The following is a 27,889-nucleotide window of genomic DNA, read 5'->3' as shown; positions in this document are numbered from 1 at the left end:
CTAAAACGGGTGGTAGAGGGTGTCTAATACCATATTCTTTATTTAGCCTTCCCCTGGGGCGGCTGCTGCCCTCTAGGGAAGAAAACCTGTTCATAGCGCCAGCTCTCTAAGGTGGGGGTCAGCACCTGGAAAAAGCAAGAAATAAGTACTTTTTAGGTTTGGGGAGCCAAGAGACGACTGGTCTACCCTTGAAAGCAGTCACGGGCTACCCGAGGATGAACGAGCATGGCTGGAAGGGCAGGCTTGTAACAGGTGGCGGGCAGGTCTGGCCCATGGACCTTAGTTTGTTGATCCCGCTCTAAGTCCGTTAAGGAGGTCACTGTTGGCATAGCACTTTCCATTCCATGAAAACGCTTTTTAAAATAGTTGTCATTTCAGGGGTGTCTGGGTGGCTCAGTTGTTTAGTGTCTGCTTTCAGCTCTGGTCCTGATCCCAGGGTCCCCTGGGATTGAATCCTCATTAGGCTGCTTGCTCGGCAGGAAGCCTGCTTCTCCCACTGCCTGCTGCTCCCCCTGCTTGTGCTCTCTCTCGCTCTTTCTCTTTCAAATAAATGAAAAAAAATCTAAAAAATAATAATAATTGTCATTTCAGTGTATGTATCGCTTGGTCTTTTCTCCCCTTTCTTTACCTTACTTTATTTCTCAAGTTTTTTCATTAGTGATGATTTTCATTGCTAAGGGCCGCAGATGATGCCATATCGATACCCGATTTGTACCATTTATTTCTGCATAAAGACTGTGTATGTCCAGGGGTCATATATATGTGGTAATTGTACAAATGTGTGTGTGTGTATTATTTAAAAAATTATAGATAAATATATATAACATATATATATAATAATATATAAAAATTATATAAATATATATAATTTTTTTCGCTGCCCAGTGGCAAAGCTGGTCCGGTAAGAGGACAGGTGTGTAAATGGACAAAAGGACAGAATTCCAAGAAAACCAATTTTGATCACTTTGAAAAATCCAGTATATCTAAAGGAGCCATCCTGACTGGTTCATAATCTCTGTATCACAGTAGAGTGGGATGAGCCTGAGGTTTGCAGCCAGCCGTATGTAGCTCTGCTTCCTGGCTTCGTCGCTTACATGTCCCATGGCTTCGGTGAGTTGTCTAACCTGAGTCTCTGTGTCCTCATCTGAAAATGCTTTTCCAGTGAGGTCGCTGTTGGTCGAAGGGGACGATGTACAGAAGGCTTTTGGATCGGTGTGTGGTGTCGGGAAGATGTCCGTAAATGGAATCACTCATTATTATCATGGATCATTCACTGGTGTTACATCCATCTTCCCTTCAGAGCTGTGACACTAGTCGCATGAAGGAAGAGCGCCCGAGAACTATTGTGTTTGCTTTTGTTTATTTTTTAAACAAGCCTTGCTTCACATTGTGCTTCATAGTTGACAGAACCCTGGCCCTACCCCTTTAATTAACCTTCATGTCACTGTAGCCTTAGCCAAATTGACAACACGATCTAGCCTAGGCCACCATTCAGGTGCGCAGCACCTCCATGTTTTGTGGGTAAAGCAAAAGCCAGATCATCTAAGTGATCTGCCTCGAGTTGCAGGAGCAGCTAAGAGCTTGCGTGTAGAATATGACTTATTTTTATGTTACGGAGTCCTCTCTCCAATCTGTGAGGCGTAAAGTTAATAATGGGAAGCTTCCAGGTTTGTTTGTTTTTTTTTTTACTTAATTCCATCCTATTCCCTCCAGACCTTGGAGGCACATGTTGGTGTTCCCTAGATTTGTGGAGAATTATAATTATGTTCCCAAATCATCTCTGATATAGAAGAAGATGCGTTCTTTTGTGGTTTTTTTGTTTTGTTTTTAACAAAAAACGTTAGTTTTCCAACGGGAAAGTGCTCCCACATCGCCTGATGTTAAGATAGATCCCCGTGGCAGGTCTGGTTGACTGCCAGCTTCCCCTGAGCATCCTGCTGTTGGTCATCATTTCATTCTTAGCCTGGGGCCCACATCTGACGTCCAGAATGCTTGTAAGAGGAACCTCCGTATTGTTTTCCAGAGTAGCTGCACCAGTGCGTCTTCTCACCAACAGTCCATGAGCATTCCTTTTTCTCCGCATCCTCACCAACACCTGTTGTTCCTTGGGTTGTTGATTTTAGCCATTCTGACAGGTGTGAGGTGATACCGCAGTTTTGATTTGCATTTCCCCAGAGATCAGTGATGTTGCGCATCTTTTCACGTGTCTGTGGGCCATCTGGATGTCTTCTTTGGAGAAATGTCTGTTCATGTCTTCTACTCATTTTTTTAATTGGATTATTTGTTTTTTGAGGTGTTTAATTTTATCAGTGCTTAATATATTCTGGATAATAACCCTTTTCGGATATGTCATTTGAAAATACCTTCTCCCATTCCATAGGTTGCCTTTTCTTTCTATTTTTATTATTGCTTCTTTTGCTGTGCAGCAGGGTTTTTTTTTTTTTATTTTTTTTTATTTTGATGTAGTCCCAGTAGTTTAGTTTTGCTTTTGTTTCCCTTGCTCCTTGCCTCGGGAGACGTATCTAGAAAAACATTGCTACAGCCGATGTCAGAGACATCACTGCTTGTGTTCTCTTCTAGGATGTTTATGGTTTCGGGTCTCGCCTTGGCTGGTGACGTGCTTTTGGTTCTTTAATTGCTAGCTAGCAAAGAGGGGGTGGCGAAGTCAACCATTTGGGAGGAGTTAAAGGCTGAGATTGGCTCCTGCCTCTGTCACAGGGATGGATGTCACATGGTAATTGGGGCAATAACAGACAATTAAGTTCCCCAAGTGACAGAAGGCTTAGAAATTACATCTTTTATTGATCGATCTCCCGCATTTCTCCTCACATTGACAACCAAGACCACTTCTTTCATTTCAAAAACCAGTAGATGAGAGCTTCATCATAAAGCATGCTTTTAGCTACACACAGCCAGGAGCTCTGATTCCATTAGCTTACACAATCAGAGCAATGTATTATTGTGCATAACAAGAAGTTGGGAAGGTAGGGTGGCTTCAAGGTTGGACACTTCAGTAGCTCAGGGATGTCTCCAGTGATCTGGTTACTCTTATCTTTCTCCTCTGCTGCTCTGATCTGTCAGCTTCTATGCGGGCACATGCTTTTTCAGGGTCATGAGAATTATTCAGCATCGCATCCAGAATCGACCCTGTTTGGAAGAATGAAGATGGGAAAATCAGATATGACATCACTTTCCACCACCCCTTTTTATTGGGGAGGAAGCCTTTCTCAGAAGCTCCCCCCACAAGTGGATTTCTGCCCACGTCTGTTCTCCAGTGTTGGGTCACATGTCCACCCCCACGAGACACTGGCGAAAGGAATGGGATTGTCATAATTATTCTGAACAAATCAGATGTGTCTTGTGTCAGATACGGAAAATGCGCACTGCTGCTTAAGGCCTTCGAAGAAAAAGGAGCTACCAGGACCTTCTGCTAGAAGGCAGAGGGGAGGGTAGCTGTCGGTATGGGTCATTGAGATGCTAAAGCTTCCGCATGTGTGTATATGTCTGTGGGCTAAGCCTGTGGTATGTGACAGAAGCCTGAGTCGTAAGGCTGTGCCCTCCCTCCTTCAAAGAACTTCTGCTTGGAAATATCTACTGCCTAAATCTAACCTAGACCTCTGAAGTAGTAAAACAAAAACAAAAAACTTCTAATTTCGAGAGCAAAATCTAAAAGACAGTATGTTTTACTTCTCAAAAGTAGAAGTAAATCTCTGAGGGTCATCGCTTTGGAGAACAGCCATGCTGACTAGAAACTAGAGAGTGTTCCATCATGAGGAACAGCTGTTACTCTCACTGGCCAGTGGTTGAAATAGTATCCGTGGAGCTGCTTCCCAGTCAGTCTAACAGCCTGGCATAATACCCCCTCTTCCGAGAAGCCTTCCTTGATTTACCCAGTCTGGGTTCCCGTCTCCATGTTCTTTGTGAACGTTGTCCGCTCTGCTGTGTAATTACATCGGTCTCTGTTTCCGTCCTCTTGGCTGACTAGTCTGCGAGCTTCTTTGCAGTTGGGTCTCAGTTCGGTTTCTTCCAGCTATGGCACAGGTCTGGAATGTAGGAAGGTTGCTGTGGGGTTTCTGGATGTGGATTAAGTGAAGGGAAGATAAATAAAAATTAAAATTTAAGTGAATGAGCCATAAAAGGGAGTAGATGAGTGCTTTACTAGTGCTGCTCCCTCTCCTATGACTTCTAATTGGTAACATTCTCTGAGCTCGCTACTGTCATGCTAGGCACTTCATGGCCACAAACTTACAAATTAGGCATTCCTTTATGGTGGTGAGGGAGACATGGAGTTTTAGGAGGGATTTAATGCTTGCTGGAGTTGGCATATCTGGAAACACAGGGGCTGGACCTACACTTGGTTATGCCTTACTTCACGCACTTACTTGTAAGGCCGTGGCTGATGGGAACCTATTGCAGGATGAAAACGATCTGGACAGTATAGCATCCTCTTAAGTTTGGTCTGAACGGACCAAATAGGGTTAAAGAGTGAGTACGGGGCCCCCTTAAAAAGTGCGAGAATTACATAAACAACGTGATTGCCTTGGATGCGAGTGCTTGGTTGTCAAGGAGAGAAGCTTCCCTTTCTGCTGGCTGGGCGCAGCATGGTGGCCCGGTGGCTGTGCCAGCCCAAGGACGAGGTTGACTAGGAAGCAATAACTGTTAAAAAGCTCAAGCTACCGGATTCTCCATGTGGGCTTCTTCTCAAGGCTTGGGGAAGATATTCACGGCACTGGACAGTTGCTGCCGTGTGCACGGCTTCCATTTCTGGGCACAAGCCTGAGTGGTCCATCTAAGTGCCGGTTTGGACCCAGAAGCCCTGAGCTCCGGGCGGGAGGCAAGGGAGCGGAGTGTATAAGGGCTGGGTTTTGGCGTGAGACTTCTAGGTTGGAATCTGGAATGCCACCGCTGCTAGCTGTTGTCATTTCATTATGATTCTGATATTTTTTAAAGATTTTATTTATTTGACACAGAGAATGAGCATAAGCAGGGGGAGCAACAGGCAGAGGGAGAAGCAGGCTCCCCTCCGAACAGGGAGTCTGATGCAAGACTTGATCCCGGGACCCCGAGATCATGCCCTGAGCATGATTCCCCTGAGCCACCAGGTGCCCCCATTATTATTCTGATCTTGACACCCTACTTTACACATTTTGAGAACTTAATCAGGTCCTTCTTTGCTAGAAAGCCAGTCTGTTCAACTGGAACCAGGTGTCTGATAGTGTTCGGCTCCCAGAATTGTCCCATGAGGAGATCAGGGAGTCGCATAATGCTGTCCCAGCCTGGGGAGACCTGGGGGCAGGACTGGTCTCAGGCGCGTGTGACCTGAGCAGTTGTACTGGCCCCGGGCTTGGCTTCACTTCCTGCTGTCGCCCTCTTGAAGTTCTCAGTGACTTCTGAGCAGAGGTGCTGCATTTTCATTTTGCTCTGGGCCCTGCAGAGTATGTAGCGGCTCCTCCCGTTGGAGCCCTGGACCCAGGAGGAGAAGGCTGCTGGCCAGAAGAGCTGACCAGAGGTAGGCCCTTCTGGGTGGGCGGCCACCATTTCCACGCCTGCTGTCAAAAGGAGCGGGTGATCCACTGGCTTGGTTCTTTGGAAACCCGGGTACATTCTTTCCTACTCTCATGCCTTGGTGCATCATGTCATCCTGGCCAAGAGCGCCTTTCTCTGCTGCATGCCTTCAAGGCCCAACTCTTAGCCCTCCACGTCTGCTCTTTGTGAGAGCAAGACCTGTCCCACTTGTGGGCATGTAACATGGTAGCAGGACTCAGGGGACACCTGAGGCTTCCTTTAACGTGAGAACGATTTGCATCTCGTCTTTTTGCAGTCCTTGGGTCTGGTGCTGAAGAACTGGGCTGGCTCCAGTCAGCCCCGGGTCACACCCCAGCCCTGCCCCCTCCTCGCTGTGTGATTTGGGAGAGAGTCTCATAAACCCTTGACCCCTTAGTCTCCTCATCTGGAAAGAGGAACTAATAACTAAAGTTACCTATATCCATAACCAGTTAGGAGGAGCAAACAAATTGATGGGGAAAGAGTAGCCAGAGCCATCCATCCCTGTGGCCCAGAAGGCACCTTCTGTAGATGCTAGCGTGATCCTGCTTTCCCACGCTCTAGGACCTGGTTATGTCGGAGGAGTTCCGAGTGGTCAGAACCAGTTCACGTCCTCCTCTGGAATCCTGCCGCCCGGGCAAACCTGGGCCTGAGCTGTTATCCCTGGAGTCTCGCTTCCCTCAGTCCGTGGAATTCTAGGCGTGAGACCCGCCCTCGGCCAGAAGAGGCCAGATGTAATGAGGATCGTAGGCTTTGGTCTGAGCATTGGAATTTCATCTCTTCCACTTACCAGCCATGTGTGAGATTCCAAGTTGGGAAAATTCTCTAGACCCCTCCTTTCCTGCTCAAGATTGGGGATAATGGTGCCTTTTAAAGAGATGCTTCTCCACCAGGGAACATGAGTTCCATTAAGCAGGGTTTGCCTGCTTTGTTCATTGTTGCATCCCTAAGATGGTGCTTAGCACACAGCAAATGCAAAATAAATGTTAGGGAAAGGACTGTTGAGAGAATGAAATAATGTGCTTTGTGTAAAGTACCTAGCATGGCAATAGCCGCCTGCACAGCAGACCCCAGAAAGCATTGGCGATGGATGTTATTGCGTCAGGTGGATGGGAACACTGTGGGTCCAGCCAATGGCTCCACTCAGAGCAGGACTACCTGTCCTTGCTCCCTGCCCAGACACATTGCCAGGATTGGGTAGGAGTTCCTGATACAGCGAGGATGAGCAGAGTTGCTAAAGCAGAGACCCCAAGAACATGGACCTTTGCAGTAGCACTAGGGGAAGGGGATGGCTGCACTCATTTGGCAGCTCCTGGCTAGCAGCAGTGGGGAACAGTTCCAGCCCCTCTGGTAAAGACAAGAATTCTTATTCCTTTTTATCAGAATAAGCTTGGAGTCATGGTAAAGCTTCGCTTGCCCAAGGAAGACATTTGCATTCCAGCCAGAGAAGGCCTGGGCACATTGCGCAAAGGCAAGCTCTGGTTATCATTGTCTTTATTTTGACTAGGCAAGGATTAGATCTTAATCAAGCAGAGAAGAGCAAATTGGTCCCAAATTAAGAAACCAAAGGGGAAGAAGGATCAGTGAGAAAGCATGTCAGTAAAGGGCTCTGGCCTGCTTCACCAGTGACACAGCCCCGCAGAAAGAGTGAGGTATGGCCTTGACCCTGATTTAGATTCTGGCCACAAGTATCCTCATCACACACTGGGAGGAAGGGGCTTAGCTCAGGGGTTGTCTTCACACTTACTGGAGGGCGTATATGAGGGGAGACCGGCTCCTTAAGACCCTGAGGAGAGTCTGGGATGTTGAATGGAAAGAACACAGGCTGTGGACTTGGGCAGGTCTGGATTCTGATGCGTGCGTGGCTGCTGGCAAGCTGGACGGCCTCGGCCTCTCTGAGTCTCATTCCCACACCTCTACACAAGATCGAAAGAATGCCGTTGTGCAGTGAGGACCGGCAGGACAACATACTGCATGTGGTCTTGCTTCAGTAATGTTCTCCAGGCCCATCCCCCCTCAATCTAGAATCCCAGGTTCTGTCATCGGATTTCAGCTCTAGATGATCGCAGGAAGGACAATGGGAGATGCAGTAAATGTTTGAGAGGGTCTCGCCATTAGACTTCCTCTTCTCCAGGATCTTTCTGGAGTCCCTGCTATCCCAGTCTGGCTTCCGTAGGCTCCTGGGATGAGGGCAGAGTGAGTGAGGGAGACAGGCCCATGGGCATTCTATCAGGGCTAAGACTCTGGTCCTCCAGGTGATGTACACAAAGCATCTTCAGCCTGGTCCCTGCTCCTTACATTTGTCGCCAACTGTAGACTCATCCAGCACGCATTCATTGAAGCTTCCTTTGTACCAGGGCTTTGCTGGACCCCGAACTCAGGAGGTATGAGGCATGGATCCTGTTCTTATCCCAGGGGCCACATAGACCTTTCCAATAATACCCCTTGCTTGACCTCTCGATAATACCTCCAAATTACCTTGCTGTCCATCCCATATGCCTTCCAGGCTGCTCACCACCATGGACCCTTGTCCACAAGACATAAGAAAATCCATTTCTTTCTTAATGTGTAATTCCATGAAGATGTTCCATGAAGTGGGAGATGGACTGTGTCAGTAGCATAGGCTCTATAGTTTCAGAATCCAGAAGCCTGGTGTCTCTGTTGGGAAAAACCAATAAAACAGATAGAGCTAGTCTCAGCATCTGCCCAGATCTCTTTGACCGTCTCTGTGCCAGACATTGGTATAATTTGTCACGAAAAATACATAACAAACTCCAAATACTGTCTGTAGACATTAGCCATGGTGAAGATTGGGTTTAGGTAGGAACAAGTCCCAGGTGAGTGCATTTCGAGCAGAAGGAAAACTAACAGTGTAAGTGTCATGGAAAGAACATTGTCAAGGTGAACATAGAAGGAGCAGTCAGGAGATTGGTCTCTGGCTCTTCTTCCCTCAGGGATAGGATGCACATCTTTGGTGGGCATGGACCACCAGTTCTTATCTCCAACCCAGTCTCCTCAGTGTTCCATGTTTGTTCACTTATGTAGGTACTAAAACTCTTGAAGGACGTATCCTTGCTCATCTGATAAAACCATGGAGCTGGGGGCAAAGTCAGCTTGTCAACTTCCCCACACTGAGCACAGGAACTGGGAGTGCAAGGCACATCTTTTCTCAGGGCCAAATACAAAGGAAGTGAATGCCGGTCAGGTCAAGATGGCAGATGTCCACCATGAGGCCAGTGTCCCTAGAGCCTCGATAGTTCTCAGGAAGGAACTTGACAAGGGATGAACAGGGGCCCACGACCCTCTGCAGGTGGTTGGGGTAAAGCTACAAGGCAGCGGAATCAGGACAGTCTTACCAAGTTCATCGCAGCCCCATTAAGATCACACAAGCTGGTGAAGTCAGGGTACCTCCTGTACATCCTCCTGCTGGGATATTTCAGCTCAGGGAGAGAAGATAAATGGGACTGGGGAAGGCTGGGGCTGACGGGAGTCCTCACGGCTTGGTCATCCCGAACCTCTGCTGGCGTTGCCACGCTCAAACCATCTGCCCTGTGATGTCTTTTCGAATCAGGCTGGGGTTCAATGTCACAGTACCCAATGTGTAATTCCTTGGAATCAGCAGTGAATCTCTGGTCTTCACTGGAAATGAGCTTATCCACCCGTCTTGTCTCCTGGTGTCTTTGTCACCGACCTGTCTTGAATTGTTCTCTCTTTCTTGAAGTTCAATTTCTACATCACCACGGATGCCTGTAGTTGCGGCCGCTGGTGGAGGTGCTGGAGGAGAGGGAAGGGTGCGCTCAGTTTCTAACCGTGCAGTCCATCTTCCACGTCTCTCCAAAGCCATTTTTTAAAAGCCCCTTCTTCGTTTCCAGGCCTCCAGTTTTCTAAGGGGACATATAAAATTCTTTATAACATGGCCCACACCTTCTAGAATTTCTCAGTTGCAGGCACAGTCACTATCTCTGAATGGCATAGGCCAATCCAAGGTCATGGATTGGAAGGAATAGCCAAGCAAAGAAGCCCTAGAAAGGACTGGGACCAGAGGATCTCCAATGATCCAGAGAATAGGAATTAAGGGACAGCTTTGCAAGACCCTGTGGTCAGTACAAACCCACTCCAGAACTTTTCCTTCAGCCCTTTCTGTTCATGATTCAAATTCCTAGGAACTCCCCACTTCGACGTTAATGGCTTCTTGGTAAGGATACCAATTAAGGAATCCCATGTCCCTTGGGTAAAGAACAGTGACCAGAGCTTAGCCAGCTGGATTAAGAAGGGCAGTAGCATTCTGAAGCCCATCCAAGAAACATCCTTGCCCTGGGTCTGTGCCCTACAGTCTCATCCTGTGTCTTCCCAAGGAATAAGGAAGCCACAATCCAAGGGCACTTTCCCACCTCAACCTGAGCCCTCCAGTCTGGACCATTCTCTTGGTAACAGAAACCCTACACTTCTCTGCCTAAGTTATTCCTAAATTACTTCTTCTCTGAATCTCCTCCCCAAAGCAGTTGGCAAAACTGAACCAGAAGGGACATAAAGGCAGTCTGCTGATTTTCAGTGTGCAGTTTATGATGAACTCACACGAGGGCTTGCAATGAGGGACTGAGCTCGGAGGCAGGGACAGAAGTGGGGGACAGGTTGAGGGTAGGAAGCCAGAAGCCAGCTCTTCCCGTGCTGCCATATTTGGCAAGGAAATCTGAGAAGTCAGAGGATTCTCGATTTGTACTTGGCCTCCAGATCATTACAAAGATAGGAGGATGCTACCTATTTTATGTGGTAGCTTATGAACCTGCTCTGTGATTTTCAAGCACCTGAGCATGTGGTCTTGTATGATTCTCTGTCTGTGCCCTTACCCTGGGTCTTGCAGTGTTATAGGAAAGTCTGTCAGAGACATTAGGACACTTCTAATTAGGGCGCCCGTGATGGCCACAGGCCGCCATAATTCTGTTTTCCCACACTTGTACGTAGCGACCCCCCCCACATACGCTGTCACCCAGGTCCTCAGCCGATCCTGTGAACACAGGAGCCTCCCAACTGGTGTCCTTGCTTCCACTCATGCCCCGTGGATCCTTCTGCATAGAGCAGCCAAAGGGATCTTTAAAAACGTAACAGATCAAGCCCCGTCTCAATTGAAAAGCCTATGGTGACCCCGTCTCTCTCAGAGGAAAAACCAAAGTCCTTTTCCCATTTCATAAAGGTTTACATGACTGACGTGTCCCAGCCCCCTCTCCCTCTCTGACCCACGGTCCTCTGGCTGATGTGCGCCGGCTTTCTCCCTAGTTGTCACGGGGACATGTCAAGCTCAGCCCTGCAACAGGGTCCTCTGCACCTCCTGTTCTTGTGTCTGGAATGTTCTTCCCAGTTGTCTCCATAGCTTGTTCTCTCGAGTCCTTCAGCCCTCTGTTCAGAACCAGCTCTGAGCATGGAGCCCCACTTTGCGCTCCGTGCTGAGCATGGGGTCTGCTTGAGTTTCTCTCTCCTTCTCCCTCTGTCCCCCCTGCTCGTGTGCACGCTCTCGCTCTCTCAAATAAAAGCCTGTAAAATCTACACTTCCAAGGAAGTAGGATGTTTTCAGTATTTCCAGTATATTTAAGTAAACAAATTAAGAAATTAATATTAATAAAATGTTCCATTTAACATTTGCATAATATAGGGCACCCAGGGAGAAAAGCCTCACTCAAGTTTTATTTCTCATTTCCCTGATTATTACCAAGGTTGAACATGTGCGTGTCCGTCTTGTGGAGCTTAGAATTTCTCTGTGCCTTGTCTGCCTGCACTGCTCATTTTTCTTCTGTTGCTGTCAATGTCTTTGTACGCATCTGTTTGTCTTACTCGAGGTGAGCTGGTCAGGTGGTCCTCTCAATCTGTTTACCTCAGTTTCCCCTTCCAGAGCACAAAGCTGGTGCTTAATCAATGTGCGTCCGCTTGTGCCGTTGAAGCCGTGGCCATTGTCCGCCACCCGTTCGTGTCATTCTCATCTTGCTTATCACCCGTTCGGGTGACTGGGTGCTAAGCCCTGTCTTGGGAGGAGTGCGTGCGTGGTCCCCACCTTCATAACACCTTGGCCAACAAGGCCACCATTGATGCCTCTGCTTTATAAAGGGAGCTGAGATTCATGCCTGTTGTAGAGTCTGCCCGGGGACGCTCAGCTGGGGGGAGGTGGGAATGAGGAAGCCAGTTCTTCTCAGGCCGGATCCAAACCTGGCCAGTGTCCTCTCCGGCAGTGGTCCTCATCCTGGAACAGCCTTTTAAACGCTTCCTACACCCATCCCTTCCCCAGGCCCACTGATACAACATCTTGGAGAACTGGTCTGGGGAAGTAGTATTTTTAAAAAAAAAAAAAAATCCCTAGATGACTTTGGTCTACAGAAGTCATTGAAAGCCCTTGGTCTGCGTTGGAAATAGCCCCCTTTTCCCCAAAGGGCCAGGTAGTAAATATTTTAGACTTTGCAGGCCATCCAGCCTCCGCGGCAACTACTCAACCCTGCTGTTGGGGGGTCAAAGCAGCCAAAGACAAAATGGAACATTGCTGTGTTCCAGTAAAACCTCTGTAAGAAACCATTGGTGGCCAAATACAGCCCGACGGCTGTAGTTTGCTGACCTCTGGTCGATATCATAATTCTTCAAGGACCCTGGAATTTAAGACTGTCCCGAGGGCATCCGATCATGGTGATTTTTATCTTTGCAGTTCTCAAGGACGGTGGCCTATGAATCCTTACCCCACCTTGAGAAATTCTGTTTCCATAGGTTGGGGCCTGGGGGTCTGCATTTCAACCAGCAATGCAGATGATTCTAATGTAGGCAGACTTCAGGGGTCCGTCCTACAGGAATCTCTGGTCTCCTGAAGCAGAATGTTCCCCAGCAAGTAGCAGAAGCTCGGCTGGGGAAGCAGAACTGGCTCCCATCCAAAAATTCTTCAAGCTCGCGGAAAGATGTTCTGTGTGTCCCTGCCTGCCTTCTGTTCCAGCATCCTGTCTCCAAGGTTCTGGAACCTCTGACACGCCGGCACCAGTTCTTCCCAGTCGGAACTTTGGCAGAAAGGGAAGCCATCCTTCCTCTTCAACTCGGAAATTAGGAAAAGACCTCAGTCCTCTTCTATTTCAAAACATTGAAGAGGAAAGTGGCTGTTTAACCACCTACATAATGATTTGGATACAGGCATTTATCTGTGTGTGTGTGTGTGTGTGTGTGGTCATAGTTTAGTAGTTAGAGAAGGGAGCCTCCATCCGGCCATCATCACCTCTGAAGCCACGTGGTGGGATGCAATCATTTCTGTTTCCCAACCCTCTTTAACATCCATTATTCCTCTGTTGTCCGTATCTAATGGTCTCAATCCTTTTACTTGTTGATGGCTCGGCGATTACCCAGGCTCCTGCTTTAGGATTACATCCAAATGCATCTGAACAGTTGAATTTACTTACTGCTTCCCTCCTAAAAGCTTTTTAGCATGATCCAGCTGGGATGGTTTCACCGGGAGAACCATTATTTGTGGCTCTCCTTTCTGGGGGGTTGGAAATAAATTTCCCAAAAGATGAAAGCCAACTCCGTTCGGTGTAGCTCTGCAATATTGCTTTTTCTTCTCTCTCCCTTTTATATTCCCCTTTCAGTTTTCCTCGGGAATGACTCTTCTCCGGGGAGATAGGAATGTTCTGAATTGCACAATTGAGTCAAATCAATATTTAGAGTGGTTTGGATCTTTAAGGCTTTTGCTGGATTTTTGGCAGTATCATTTTCCACCGTAAAACCCCTTTTTCCCAGGTAACCTGTAGCATTACTATTGAACATTATTCACAGCTTTCTAAAACCCCTCAATTTCACTTAGCTATCAGCTAAGCAAATAGTGCCCAAGAGTTAAAGATGCGCCGTTCTTCTTCTGAAGCACATTCCCGTTGATGTTCAAATGGTGTTGCTCTGTGTTCCTAATCTCTATACGCATATCCATCTATGCATGTGATAGCTTTCAGTGCTGTAATTAGACACAGAAAACACACTGTGCAAACAGAATGCACGCGCACATACAGGTTGGTGACATACGCATTAGATGGTGAAGCACCTTTTATCCTGGCTAGAGCGAATTCTAGAGTTTTTACGCGAAAAGACGGTTTCGAGTAAAAATGATAGAGGCGGCGTGCAATCCCAGGAGGCGGAAAGCTCAAGGTCGAAATCCCAGCGGCGGTAGCTGTGTGATCTTGGGCAAGCTGCTTTACCTCTCTGAGGCTCGGTTACTACTTTGTTACATGAGGGAGCTCAGAGTAGAATATTTGCCTCCTGGGGCTCTTGTAGGAATGAAGAGAGGTCACAGAGGTCAAGCAGCAGGCAGTTTCTTCATCTGAGGGCTGTTCCCGCAGTGTGGAGACAAGGAAGGGACAGAATTCTCCCGGAGCGCGCCCCTCCCTGCCGCACACAGTAAATCCGAGGCTCTTACGAACCATCTTGGTTAATAGCATCCGTGTTTACTCAGCTACCCTGGCGAAGAATTGAAGAGGTACTTCTGAATGCTTTCTCTCTCATCTTACTCCTCCCTTCTTCGTGTACCTGTCCCCCTGCTCAGTTGGTGATCACATTGTGCCATTTGGCTTTCTAATAGATAAGTTTCCAGTTCTCCCTCCCCATCTTCTTCCCTGTCACTGCCCCTTTCAGCCCCTAATGATCTTTTGTCTGGATTAATGCAAGAACCTCTCAACCAATTTCACCGTCTCCTGCTTGGTTCCTCCGTGAACCCCCATCAGCCCCATTTTACAGATGAAGACACTGAGACCCAGAGTGGTCCCATTAATAGCCCCCAATCACACAGCTGGTAAGTGGTATTCCGACCCAGACAGCCCGGTTCCAGGATCTCTGTTCTTTCCTGCCCTGGAGTCCTGAGCGCAGCGCGTTATTTGGGTGAGGAAGCCAGCAGGATCTCCTATACCAAGTGAGCTCTGTTTCTCCCTCACCACACGCTCCATCAGAGCGTGCCGTGGGAGCTCCAGGGAGCAGGGGGAGGGGGCGGAAAGCTACAGATAGGTTTTGCTGGGACATTGATGATGCATTGGGGCCTGCTATCCAGAGGCCTGCCTGGTCCATGGGCAACAAGGAGGTAACTGGGTTCGAGATGGAGATTCTGATCCGTTTTGATTCGGATCCGTTTCTGCATTCCATTTCCACATTCAAGATTCTGATTGTTTCTGCATCCCGGAAGTCCAGCCCAGTGGATGGGGCTTGGCAGGGGGGATTTCTAGGCTGGGAGGATGCTCAGATTCCTGGGGTGGTGGCAGAGGCTGCTGGTTTGGAGCGAGAGTCCAGAGAAGCATGATGCTCTAGTACCACCGGAGGGACAAACCATCCACGTCCCAGTGAAGCCGTAACTGGATGGAAACAGGGACCCTGCGCTTTTCCATGTCCTCAGGTCACTGACACTAGAGTGGCAAGAAAAATAAAGGGAGGCACTTAAGGTCTGGGACGGGGTGGATTGCTGACCGGTCTGTGGATCTCAGTACTCTCCCGAAAGGCTGACCGTGGTCTCTCCGGCCATGATTTTGCAAAGACACCGACGGCCTGGGTGAGTGTGTAATTTGTATATCCGGCAGCCCTGGAGGCTGCAGGTGAGGCACGGAGGCTGCACCTGTGAGAGCCTGGCGCATTCCGACCTCGGCATCTGCTTGCTCGGGATCTGCCTTGGCATTTCTCAAGTGTGTCCAAGAGATGTCGGTGGCTGTTGCAAGGAAAAAAAGATGGAGACGGGGTGGGGGGTGGTGGTTGACATTGTGGTCCAAAGCACCAGGGAAAAATGACCTCTACCCTTTGTGAATTTGAAGGTGCAGCATGATAGATCCCTCTTCAAAATGCATAACGCATCTTACCAAGTTCCGTAATGAAGAATTTGCTGTAGTTTAGTTCACAAATCTTGCCCAAACTTCTCTGACCAGAGAAGTTTTTTCACCCAGAAGAGCCAGTAACAGGTTGTAGGGAGCATTCCTCAGGATTCCGTGTGGGGGATTCTGACACAGTGGAGCACAGCCCTAGCACGCCCGGAGCGCGGGAAGGTGAAAAGTGAGTGGACTTGGCAGTGTAGACCGCCCTCAGCGGGGGCGTTCCGGGTTGCTGGGGTTGCGAACTCTGTTACTGCAGGCAGTGTATCTGATGTCTTCACTACTGCATCTCCCCAGGCTTTCGGTGTTAATTTGTTTGTGTTCTGGCCTTTTCCCTCAGGACCGACTGTCAGTTGTGAATTGCCCATCCCTCAGTGTTTTCATCCTTTTTTGCTGCTTCTCTGCAGCTTCTATAACATCCTGGTTTTCCTCTCCCACTAGTGGTTGTATTTCTTTGCATCGAAGTGGATCTTTACCTTTATCACTCCTGACGCATATTTAATTCTCTTATTTTTGTCTTTTACACAATCTAGCCTGTTTCCAAACAACACTGTTTATTTGAGTTAAGTCGTTTTATCATTTTGGCTTTATTAAATCTTAGTGCATCGAGTTTATGGTTTTGGCACTCAGTACAAACCATAAACATATGTGTTCAGAATTTTTCTTTTGTTCCCTGTAGGGTATCTTTTTCTGGGCACGTTCTACTGTTCTTCATGCACACTATGTCTTTCTTTCTTACTCTATACAATTTGGCTGTACTTACAAGATATTTTCTCACATGAGGACGAGAAGAGTTCTTAATTCAAGCTGTTTGCTCATGTTAGGCTCTGTGGGTCAATCTTTTTTATTTCCCACGTGGCACTTCTGGTTGCTGTTCAAGCTTCTCTTCTATCAGTGATACTCACCATGCTGAACCAAATTTCTGGCATCTCTGAAGACTTAGCCAGTGTGTTTCTTTAGGACTCAGGAGGAGTTTGCTACCTATGCTTCATGCAGAGAAATTGTGTTTGTGTATGTGTGTGTGTGCGCGCGTGCACACACCTATATATACACATAGGCTATAGTTTATTTAACAAACATTAGACAGTGCTTACTGGGGTAATAGGCATTTATTCCAAAGCCCTTTACAGTCACTTAATCTGTACAATAACCCTATGAAGTTGATACTCCCAGCATCCCCATTTGGCAGATGAGAAAACTGAGTCCGAATAATTTACCCAACATCAAAAGTTAGTAGGTATGAGAGCCAGAATTCAAACCTGAGCAAACTGGCCCCGGAGTCTGTGCTGTGATATGCTTCATTTTCCTTCTTTTCTTGCAAAGCAACCCCAGAAAACCTCAGCTGCCTTAGTTTTCTTGGCTCTCGCTTCCTTCCTTAGTCGCATGATTGCTGCGGTTCATGACTGGGCGTCGTAGCCCTGAGTGAGTACAGAAAGTGTGCGCTCTGTGGAGGGTTGGAGGGATGAGCTCGCCACGGTGCGGGGAGCTCTCCCCTCTGGTTGTCCCAGGGCGCAGGACTCCAAGCCCCCGCCTATGAGACTTTGTGGCAGAAGGGCCCGCCTCTCTTTTTTCTGCGTCAGAGGCCCTTCCCTTCTTTGATTCACAGAAATCCATCTCAAGGACCCAGAAGGTTTTGATCAGTAACATAGCTTGTTCCCAGGGCTGCATTTAGTGGTATGTATCTTCATGAGTATTTCAGTGGGAGGTTGGTGGACAGTGAATTCGGTCATTTCCCAGCCAGTGTGTTGCCCTGGAAGCCCCCATTATTGAGTTAAATCCTCCAAACAATCTTGCAGATGCTTTGCAGGAGAGAGAAGGAAAGCTGGATGACCCCAAGGGTTGCACAGCTCCAGAGGTGGAATCCAAGCCAGGGCTCTGTGTCTGAAGCCCTCGTGTCCTCCGCTCTTCCTCCGTGTCTTGTCAGCTCATTTAATGTCACCGTACTTAATTCGGTCCCACTGCAGACACGCTTACTGAGCTCCTAGATACAAGGAAGATTTGGGCTTTGCACTCGGAGTTCATGAGGAGAGGAGAAAGGTGGGAGATGGGAGCTCCGTGACGGCGGACGAGCGACACGGACCGCAGCTGCTGGGGTCTGGGCAAAAGCGGAGGTTCCATTTGTCCGGGTGATTGGAAAACTCCTTGTGAAGGAGGCGGCATTCCGAATGGTGCTTGCTGAGGGCATGGCTTCTGATTCAACCAGATGCTACAGAATGGCCTGGAAGGAGGCAGGGCGTCGGGAGAAAAGGCAAAGTTTGGGAAGCCCCACTGTTTATGTTTGTGTATTATTTTGCTGGGCTTGCAGTAACGAAGGACCACAGACGGAGCAGCTCATACAAAGTCCCTGTATCTCCTGACCATTCTGGAGTATAGAAGTCTGATATCCGAGGTCGGGAAGGTTGGTTTCTTCGGAAACCCATCTGCTTGGCTTCTCAACAGTCCTAACATGGCGTCGCCCCCAGTGTGCTGGTGTCTTAACCGCTCTTCTTATGGGGACTGCGGTCCTAGTGGTTAGAACCCCGTGACTGACTTCATCCTTCATTACCTCTTTAAAGACCCCACGTCCATGTGTGGTTACTTTCCGAGGCGCTGGGAACTGGGGCTTCCAGTGTGTGGATTTTGGAAGGACCTAATTCAGCCCCTGACAGTTGCAACCCATGGTAGGTCCAGGTGGCGGCCGGAAAAAGTCTGCATGAAAACCAGATCATACGGCCTCACATTCAGAGGAGTCAGAACCTCACCCTTCCTGTAGGTCACCGCTGCCCTGCGAGGGACACACGCCGCTGATTGTGTGTGAACCCCGGGACACGCGTGAGGCGTGTGACAAGGCTTTAGGTGGTACTAGGCTGGAACATTAAACCCCATTGAAGCCCACAGCCAGGGGCGTTGTTCCCTTTTCATTTGTCTTTCAGTTTTTTGAGAAGGATACCTCAGGGGGTGCTAACATGTCTTTCCCACGTCTTGACATTTGCTAATGTCCCCTGTTGAGCAAAGAGGAACTCTGAGCACCTGGGAAAATAATGGTATCAAGCTCGGATTTGCGAATACTCCTTCATCCTCTTTGATTTTTATGCTTGGCTTTCATTTAAGACAGAATCTGGATTTCCACTCGCAGTAAGAATATAAAACTTTTCTTGATTACCTGAAGGTAGCCTGGTTTATTTTATTTTATTTTTTTAAGTGGGCTAATTTAAAGAAAATCCAGGGAAAATAATAGAATGACTCTTACAAGCCATGGCAAAACCGATGAAGGTAGATTGCCAATGCCTGGACCTTCGGGCAAGCTCTTGCGGGCTGAGGGAAGGGAAGGGGAGAGGCTGCTGCAACGACCCGGAAAACCACCTGGAGATAACGAAGTTGGGCGCGCGCGTGTGTGCGTGCGTGTGTGCGTGCGCGTGCACTCCTAGCCTGACATCATCCCGTCACCCGAGATGAATGAGGACGATTGGCTATGCCTCTGTTTTCTCTCTCAAAGCAGCATTGAATATATCCACACAGTCTGGAGTACATAATGGTAGGAGCCTCTGGAAACAACCAGTCATCCCCGATGAGCTGTTGTGTGCTTTCCGCATGCCAGCTGCTGTGCAAAGGCCTCTGGCCACAACGGGGATTGAGAAAGGGTCCCTGCTTCCAGGTCCGAGACGGACCCGTGACTCCTGCTGGACCTCTGACTGGCGAGGCACCCAATCCAGTGGTTCGTGCTCTTTGACAAAACAGAGCCTGTGCATCAGAGCCCGTGCATCAACCCCGGTGACAGATGAGCTGGGGTGTCGCTGCCTGGTCCGCATACTGTACCAGTGCACGTGGTCAGCATTGTTACGGGGAGCCTGACATTCAGTGTTTCCAAAAGTGCCATTCAGGGCGTCGTTGCCTTTGCAAGCCTTCAGAAGCAAGCAGATGGCGGAGTTTTGACTCAGAAGACCCAGCTGTGTACCTGGGGCAATTTAGCTGCAAGTGTGGAAGCATTCCGTGCAGCAGGGAGCTGGGATGTTGGGGATCCCATGGTTGGGAGGTCTGGGATCCCCTGCGGGGAGCCGTGAGTTTTCCTGGGGACAGGCATCTACTGTGTGGTCTTCCAGAAGAGTGTTGTGGATTTGTGTGGTGCAGCCTCTGAATTTTAATAACGAGCCCAACAAATGCACAGGGCTCTAGGGAGAATAATTGGAAGGAAACCATCTAAGTCAGCCCTGGTTCATCTGAACTCGTTTGCAGTCTCTCTTCCGGTGGGGGTGGCGGTGGGGAGGAAACTTCAGGTTAACAAGTTAATGACACCTGCCTACTGTGCCTTTAATTACCCTGCAAACCTCAGGCAGAGACTGACAACCTCATGAGCCGTATGCAGGCTGCCGGGGCTCTCTCCGCGAGGAGAGCACAGCTGTCTTCCCAGCAGCTTTCCTGACAAGGATGAGCCTTATTTCAGGAAACACACCTTTACAGGGCTGCTGAAGCCGATCTTTTCTCATAGGGTAGCTCTTTTCTTCTTCAGAACAAACCCCGCGAGGTCAGTATTAGTGCGTTTATTTGTCCAGGGGGACACGGAGGCTTGGAGGTGCTAAGTGCTAAGTCCAGGATCCCCCAGATCGGGGTCGGGCAGGTGTGAATAGAACTCAGGCTCTGTCTGACCACAAAGCAGGATTCCAGGCAGCGGCAGAATGCCCAGCTGTGTCCCCTTCCTCCTCCTCTTTCTCCCTCTGTTGCGTCTGTCTGTGTCTCTCTCCTTTTTACTACCCCTTCTCTCTGTCTTTCCCGTTCCTTCCTTCCTTCCTTCCTTCTTTCCTCTTCCTTTTCTTTTCCCTCCCTTCCTCCTTCCCTCCCGCCTGCTGTCTCCCTTCTTTCCTTCTTCCCACTCAGTCCTCTTTGTTTTTTCTCTCCCAACATCTACAAATAAGACACTGATCTATGCGAGTCTAAGCACTGCGGATTCAGAAATGAAAAAGACGTGCCCCGTCTCTGCTGCCGCGACTTGACATCGTCATTGGGAGAGACAGATGAGAAATAAACAAGAATGATCCCAAGCACACGAGCACGTCAGCCTGTCGAGTGAGTTCAGGGACGGGGAAAGGTGACGGGGAGCGGTGGCAAGCCAGCATTTTTACAGCCGAGGCGTGTAGTGTGGGGACCCACAGTGGAGGCCCACTTGTGGAGGTGACACTTGATCGGAGATCTCAGGGGGCTGAAGGAGTAAGCGATGGGCAGTTGCAGGTGGACGATGCCCCAGGGCCGGAGGTGTCTGTGTGAGTCAGCTGGGGAACTTAGCAGCCTGGGGGCTTAACAGACACTGCTTTTTCTAAGTTCTGGACACTGGAAGTTCAAGATCACGGGGCGGGCAGATTCAGTGCCTGGTGGGGACTGTCTCCTGGGCTCAACATGGCTGCCTTCTCACTGGAGAGAGGGAGCCCTGGGGTCTCTTGCTCTTCCTCTAAGACACTAAACCCATCACGGAGGCTCCATCGTCATGACCTCACCTGCCCTAACTGCTTCCCGGAGACCCCATCTTCAGGTGTAGGGCTTCAGCATACGTATTGGGGGGAAAACACAAACACTGAATGAGTTTGCTGCTTTGGAGGGGGCAACGGGACGGCCGAGGAGGTGAACGCAGGGGCACATCATTTAGAGCTCTGCGGTCAAGGCAGAGTCCCTCGTACGTGTTGCTAAGGAGCGTGAGCAGATGGGCCTGACGCACGTGTGCCCCGCTGTCCGCTCCTCCCCCATCCCTCTGCCTTGAGCTGCCCCCCTCCCCACAATCCTGCACGTTCCAGAGATTGCAGAAGTTATCTGTCTTGGACCTTCTCTTTTTTCTGGGGGTGGGGGGCAGCGTTTAAAAGTCAGGATACTGCAGTTTTTAAAACTCAAGAGCCTGATTTCTGGCTTATTCTGAAAACGCCAAAGACCTGGCAGTGTTAACACCATATTCCCCCAGGGTGACAGGCAGCTGGTGTGCGTCACTGCAGACCTTTCCAAAGGGACGCCTGCTTCGGCGTGGTCCCCAGCCCTCCTGGTGCTTGATGCTTCCTGGCCCCAGAAGCCAGCACGTGTTTCTGGGTTCTTCTGTGCACTTCTTGCTGCTTTGCCTCCCCATGGGGACCTTTATCCCTGGACAGTTTCTGGTTTGAGATGGGAACTTGTGATTTAACAAAAAAAAAAAAAAAAGAAAGAAAAGAAAAAGAAAGAAAGAAAATGCTTTGTATAGTTTCTCTAATGCCTTCGCTTTATATAGCATGTCTTGTATTAGTTGCCTTCCGATGATTCTGTGAAGCTTTTTGGAAAACGGGAGGTAGACCGCGAGACTGGATGTCTGAGTTCAGGTGCCTGACCCCTCACTTACTGTGTTACCTTGAGCAAAGCCCTTTCCCTCTCTGGGCTCCAGCCTTCCCATGAGTAACACAGAGCCTCCAGGCATCCTGCCTCTCTGCCTCTCCCCCTCCACCTGCGTATCCTGGCAACAGAAGACACGCCCCTCAAAAATCCGCTTTCCCCCACAAATCCACAATCCCGTTGTCTTTCTGTAGTGAGCCGTCAGAACAGGTGGAAGTTGCAGGTCGCTCATCTGCAAGGACTAAGTGAGATGTCGTTGTTAAATGCTTCTGGCACCACTTAGAACAACTAATTCATGTTCGTGCTTGTTGCTGTGGTTCTGCAGTCTGATCCTCTGGAGTCATAGAAATAGAAGAAGAACTATCCCCGGTTCCAGACGATTTGAGCAATAGAGTCTGCAGAAGGAAGCGGGTGTTAGAACGGTGTGAATGGAACATCGATCATTCTGTCTGAGGAAGACTGAAATTTGGGACGTCAGGGAGTGTGGTTCTTACCAACCCAGGACAGTCTACCCAGGATTAGGTCAGCAGGGAGGAGACCTTGCTTCTAGGTTGGAACTGCCACACAGGTCGGATCCTCACCTCTCTGCACCAGTTTACTTGTCTGGACACCCGAAAAACAGAATCTAATATGGGATTTTTTTAACCCCCAAACATTATCTTACTTATTTTCTTCTTCTCCTTCCTCTCCTTCTTTCCTCCCCCTCCCCCCCTCCTTCTCTCCCCCTCCGCCCTTCTCCTCCTCCTCCTCTTCTTCTTCTTCCCCTCCCCTCCCCCCTCTTGCCCTCCTCTTCCTCTTCCCTTTCTCCTCTTTCTCTTCCCCTGCTCTTTGTCTTCCCCTTTTGCCTCCTCTTTCTCATCTACTATGGATGCTTAAGCAACTGTAACAATATAGGTTACGCTTGCTTGCAGTACAAATCACAACAAAATCCGAGTAAGTTACAATGTTTATTTCTCATTCAAAAGAACATGTCTGTGGAGCATCAGCCGGGGATCAGAGATCCAGGCTAATGGAGGTTCCCTGTAACACAGACACGTCTGCTACCAGAAAGGCAAGGAGAGGAGAGTGTGGCCGGAAGTGCTCTGGCTCTTGACATGTCACCTGTCACTTCTTCCTGCCTGTCGTTGGTCGAAACAATTCAGACAGCCATGCCTGACTTGAAGTAGGTGGAGACATGCGAGCCTACCATGTTTCCAAGGTAAGAGAAGCAAGTATCTGTAAAGGGTTCTACCTTTGACCAAAGAAACAGTCAAATGGACCTTTGCGCCCCCATTCAGTAGAGAATCCAGACTCCCCGCTGTCTCGGACCTGGCTCCTGAAGTCGCATGCGATTTTCAACCCCTGGACCAGACCTTCTCAGGGGACCTGACAAAGATTAGATTGGATTGTTCCATTTTGTTCCTGTGAGATTGAATGCAGAGTTACTCAGGTCTGCCACACCTCCCATGATCCTGGCTTAAATTTGACAAGGTGCTCTTTAAGGTGAATCCGTAGTGAGACGGGTCAGGGCTCCCAGCAGGGACGCAGCCTGCTGAGGTCAAAGAGGAAGACACAGGATCTGAGGTGAGACTGGCCCGGCCCCAAGTCTTAGCGTTGGCCTTGAGATGTGCGGCTCTGGCCAAGAGATTTTGCCTCTCTGGGACTCAGTTCTCAGTCACCAAGGTAGAGGAGATGATATCTGTAAAGCACGGTTCTGTGCCTAGATCATAGCAGCCATCCCGATGACAATGACGATGAAGCTTTAGGGGAGACCCAGACACTGAGTTTGGGTCACGGACATGGGCTGGGGAACACAGTGACTGGGGCTATAAGGGGATTGTCCGAGAAGCCTCAGGCATGACTGCTATTGGGTCAATGAAACTCTTAGTTCTGGGTGCCACCAATGACGGAGCTAAGGCTGCAGATTTGAAGAACAAGTTCCCATATAAGAAACCCCAAATGGCTGAATTTAAAACTCCTTTGAATCTAGTCTCCGTCCCTTTACTACGTGTCTTCCACTCTGTAGAGCCCGTGCATGAGGGTGCAGAGGGAGGCTCTGTGTCTTTCCTCTCTTCTTAGGTGTTCTTGGGATGGGTGGCACCCCACTACATTGTCATTCACAGCAGTTGACTGTAGGTTGACCAGAAAGACAGTGGTGTGCGGCCCATCTGATTGATTTGATTCATGTAGACAGTGAAGCATCACGGTTTGGGCCAGGAGATCTAAATGATCTGCCCTGTCTATTCACATGATTCAGGCCCATTGGACATTTGACTAAGACACGCTCAGACACAGCACCACACCCGACAGGTTGGATTTGCACGTTAATCTATCCTTACCTTCATGAGACACAGAATATGCATCGAGACCCGGGTTTTTCAGAATGACACTAACTCTTGTCCATTCATATTAACTGACTCAGCTTACCTACCGGTGCAAGCCTTCAATGTCTCTGTCCAGTGAATCCTTCTCAATTTTTATCAAGGGGCAAGGAGAGCTGGGCAGAATAATCAGAGTAACTGTGGCCAGTGGGCCAGGGTGGAAATTTGTGAGATCTAATGGTCAGGAAAGGGTCAAGCAAGGAAAATGGCTCTCTTCACCAAGATGGAACTGAAAGACAAGAGCTGAGAGCCAGGCCGGGACCGTATCAGGTGGTGATTGTAGAGGCAGAGAGGCCCCGCCAGAGTCCAGAGGCTGGAGAGAGTGCCCAAGCTAAAGACAGGAAGTGTGGCCCTGGGCTCCGTGAATGAGAGTGAGGAGGAAAGGGCTCAGAGATGCTCCAGGAGCCATTTCAGGGGGAGCAAAGCAGTGTGCTTAGGTGGGCTCTCTGGGACAGCTCGAATGTTCTAGCTGCTCTTCAACCAGGTGTGGTCACCATTCGAAGCTCCCAGCTTCCCTCCTCTCATTCACCGAATGGAGCTTCTGCCACTGCCCTCCACCCATCTTCCCGAGAAGGGCCACAAACAGCATCCTTCTGCTTCCCCCGGTAATGAGCCGGGACACAGAGGCATTTATTTATTTGTCACTGAAGTTTGATGTTCATGGTAACACATATAAATACCTTCTGGTCATGTAAATACCTTGAGACGACAAATTCAATATATGTGTCATTATTAGTATTATAAAATACATTTATAATTAACACTGGGTCTACCTTATTGAGCAGTTCACGTTGTATTGTCAGATTTGACCTTGGCAGTGATGTTGTGACATTAGTATTATGCCCACTGGGTGGGTGGGAACCCAGGGCTCGTGGAGAGTAACTTGCCCAGCGTCCCACAGGCAGAGTGGGCAGGGAAGCAGAGGCTGGGAGCGAGCGAGGCCTCCAGCGGGATGTGTCAGGGGAAGTGTCCGGGGACAGGGCGCCAGGGGTCCAAGAGAGGAAGGGGTCCTGTCCCGCCTGGAGAGTACGAGAGAGAATTAAAATGCAGTTTGACGACAATCTAAGAAGTCCTCCCCAGAGGAAGGGACAGTTCATCCTGTCCTGGTGGGGAAGTGGGAGAAAACAGGAGCCATTCATTGGGGGAAAAATGACCCTACTGACAGAGCTTTAAACTGTGGATCTTCTCGGAGCGATGCAGTCGTGGCCGTGATCTCTGGCAAGTCACCAAACCTTTTTTTTTTTTTTTTAAGATTTTACTTATTTATTTGACAGAGATCACAAGTAGACAGAGAGGCAGGCAGAGAGAGAGGAGGAAGCAGGCTCCCTGCTGAGCAGAGAGCCCGATGTGGGGCTCGACCCCAGGACCCTGGGATAATGACCCGAGCCGAAGGCAGAGGCTTTAACCCACTGAGCCACCCAGGAGCCCTCACCAAACCTTTTTGATCTGCCTGCAGGGGAAGGGGGCTGAGCTGGGGCCTGTGCAGGTGCCTGTTACTTGAGCATTAGCTGGGCTTCCGCTCAGAGCAATTCCTGGGGATTTTCCATTTGTCAAAGGAAGAAAAATCAGGTCCCAAGTACTGTAATTTTTTTTTTTTTTTTTTTAAGAGTGCATTGCTCCATACAGCCCTTCTGGGCAGCTTAAATGTGGGCTTTAGGGCAGGGCAGCCACGTGAATGACCGGAAGGCAGTGCCGTGAGATGGCTCCTTAGCCCTGAGCCCTGGGGAGTGATAGGTTCCCGGGCGCAGCAGGTGGACAGCTCCCCCGCCTCTTTGCTTAAAAGGAGTTAATGGCTCATGCTCTCTCCGGCTTGGTGATTACAGGATTCTTTCCTGTCCATCACATCTTGGCCTTCCTGCCCCACTGAAGACTCAGTGCATTTCTGCTTCACCCTCCCAAGCCTTAAGGCGGACCAGAGTCTACTCTGGGGGAATTGCAAATCGCTTCCCTTATATGTGCTTCTGCTTTCTTCCACGTGAAAGCAGGTCATCCCAGAGTCTTGGCTTTCAAAGCGTCCTCAGGGACCATCTCACTAGCCCCTTACTGTACAGATGGGGAAACTGAGACAGAGGAGGGTGGCCGAGGTTGGAGAATCCGATTGCAGAGCTGGACCCTGGCGTTCTCCCAGCTGGTTCCAGTGGGCAGGGGGCAAGGGAGCACCGTTTGCCTGGTCCCCTTCATCGTCCCAAGGTCAAACCTGCAGGGCAGGAGGTGAGACTGGGGAGACTCTGGCTGGGAGGTGTGGGCTGCAGGAAGGCCCACAGGTCAGACCTTTCTGAAGGAGGTTAGGAGAATGTGCTCCGAGGGATGAGTTCCCTTGGGATCAGGCAGGAAGGCCAGAGGAGCAGTCCGGGGTCTCGAGCCCGGAGAAGGAGACAGAGCCAGAAACATGGAACGTGGGAAATGCCGGTTGTAAAAGTTGCTATACTGAAAGCACCGGTCAGAGTGACAGGTTCAAAGTGATGAACACTGGCGTGTTTGGGCTGTTTCTTCTCTCTCTCTCTGCTTTTCTCTTTTTCTCAAATATAGGCCATCAGAAGTGAAACCCAGCTTTCTTAGAGAAAACTACCAGGCCAGAAGGGACAGAACTGTTGGCACAAAACCTAACAACGTACTGCCCTAGGGAGGAGGGAGGATCGTTTGGGTACCCATATTGGGAAAACAGGCCAGGGGCTAAACCCAGGTCAGGAAAGCTGGCTGTAAGGCACCCATCCATCCAGGAAGTCACTGGCTCCCAGACACGCCTGCTCTTCGCCAGGTTCCCAGGCTTGTTCTTCACTGGCTGAGGCAGGCAGGGCCACACGCGGTCTCCCTGAGCTGAGATCATGAGAATGCATCCCTAGGATTTTGATGGGATTAAATGAGTCGCTCTAGGACGCTGAGCACATGACACTCGAAAATCCATAAAATCCTCTCTATAGAGCCTCCCCTGCTTCATCACAGGGACACGGTCCGAGAACCCCACCCCAGTGGCGGCCTGAGACCTGGCATCTTAGCCAACCCGGCACATACTGTGTTTTCCCTATACCGTCACACGCACGGTAAACTTGAATGCATAAATCAGGCACAGTAAGAGATTCACAACATAACTACTAATAAAATAGAACAATTATAACAATATACTGTGATAGAAGTTAGGGGAAATGTGGTCTCGCTCTAAACCTTGATGGTCCTGTGCTTGCCTTTCTTCTTGTGTTGATGTGAAGGGACGAGATGCCCAGGCGGTGAGGTGAAGGGCGGGGAGTCGCCCAGGGGCCGGAGGTAGCGTTGGGCTTCTGCTGCCCGGCTGCCATTCGTCAGAAGGAGGCTCACCTCCTCCTGGATGGCGGTTGACTACGGGTCGCTGAAACCGCGTGTACTGCTGTTGCATAGTCCACTGTGGTACTGTACTGCCCTGCACATTCCACTCGTGACTGTGTTGGCTGCTCTCCGTGCCCCGAGTCGGTGCATTATGGGTTTTCCTTCCGGCCAATTCTGAGAAACCCAGTTCTGCCCCCCAGAGAAAGATCGGAGGACTTATTCAGTCTCCCTAAGAGGTAAGAGGAGCCAGAAGCCCGAGGAGGGAAGCCATTTGCAGCACTTTGAACCTGACCTATGCTCTCCTTGCACTGGAGGCTTAGGGGTGTCGGTGCCTGCTACACACCAGGTGCCCATGAGTCAGAACCTTTTTCACCAGAGCAGACTCCACGGCAACTCGGCAACAGCTGTTATCGCCCCCCCTTGCTCTGAGAATTTCCTGTTGGCCACTGGGTTGCTCAAGTCTACTCCAGCCCGAGTGCAAAGCTTCCTACCTTCAAACGGCTCAGAGTTTGTACGGAATCTTCA

At 49.5% G+C, this 27,889-nt stretch overlaps 1 protein-coding gene and 1 long non-coding RNA gene across 4 annotated transcripts in view; one reads left to right on the top strand and one right to left on the bottom strand.

The window, feature by feature from the left end:
* Positions 1-27,889, top strand: part of HS3ST4 (heparan sulfate-glucosamine 3-sulfotransferase 4) — a 388,226-nt gene that overhangs the window by 301,834 nt on the left and 58,503 nt on the right. The gene's annotated exons all lie outside the window — the stretch shown is intronic.
* Positions 2,812-12,497, bottom strand: LOC116581301. 2 transcript variants are annotated; one of them, XR_004281995.1, is made up of 3 exons: positions 11,249-12,497; positions 3,891-4,073; positions 2,812-3,147 (listed from the first exon to the last, which is right to left on the bottom strand). It is a non-coding gene; the product is annotated as an uncharacterized LOC116581301 (long non-coding RNA). The 2 variants fall into 2 exon arrangements; XR_004281994.1 differs by having other exon boundaries at positions 12,263-12,497.

The sequence above is a fragment of the Mustela erminea genome, chromosome 20 (assembly GCF_009829155.1).
Source record: "Mustela erminea isolate mMusErm1 chromosome 20, mMusErm1.Pri, whole genome shotgun sequence".
In the NCBI taxonomy this organism is placed as follows: domain Eukaryota; kingdom Metazoa; phylum Chordata; class Mammalia; order Carnivora; family Mustelidae; genus Mustela; species Mustela erminea.
Note: the sequence above shows the minus strand (reverse complement) of the source record. Positions and strands in the feature narration are given on the sequence as shown.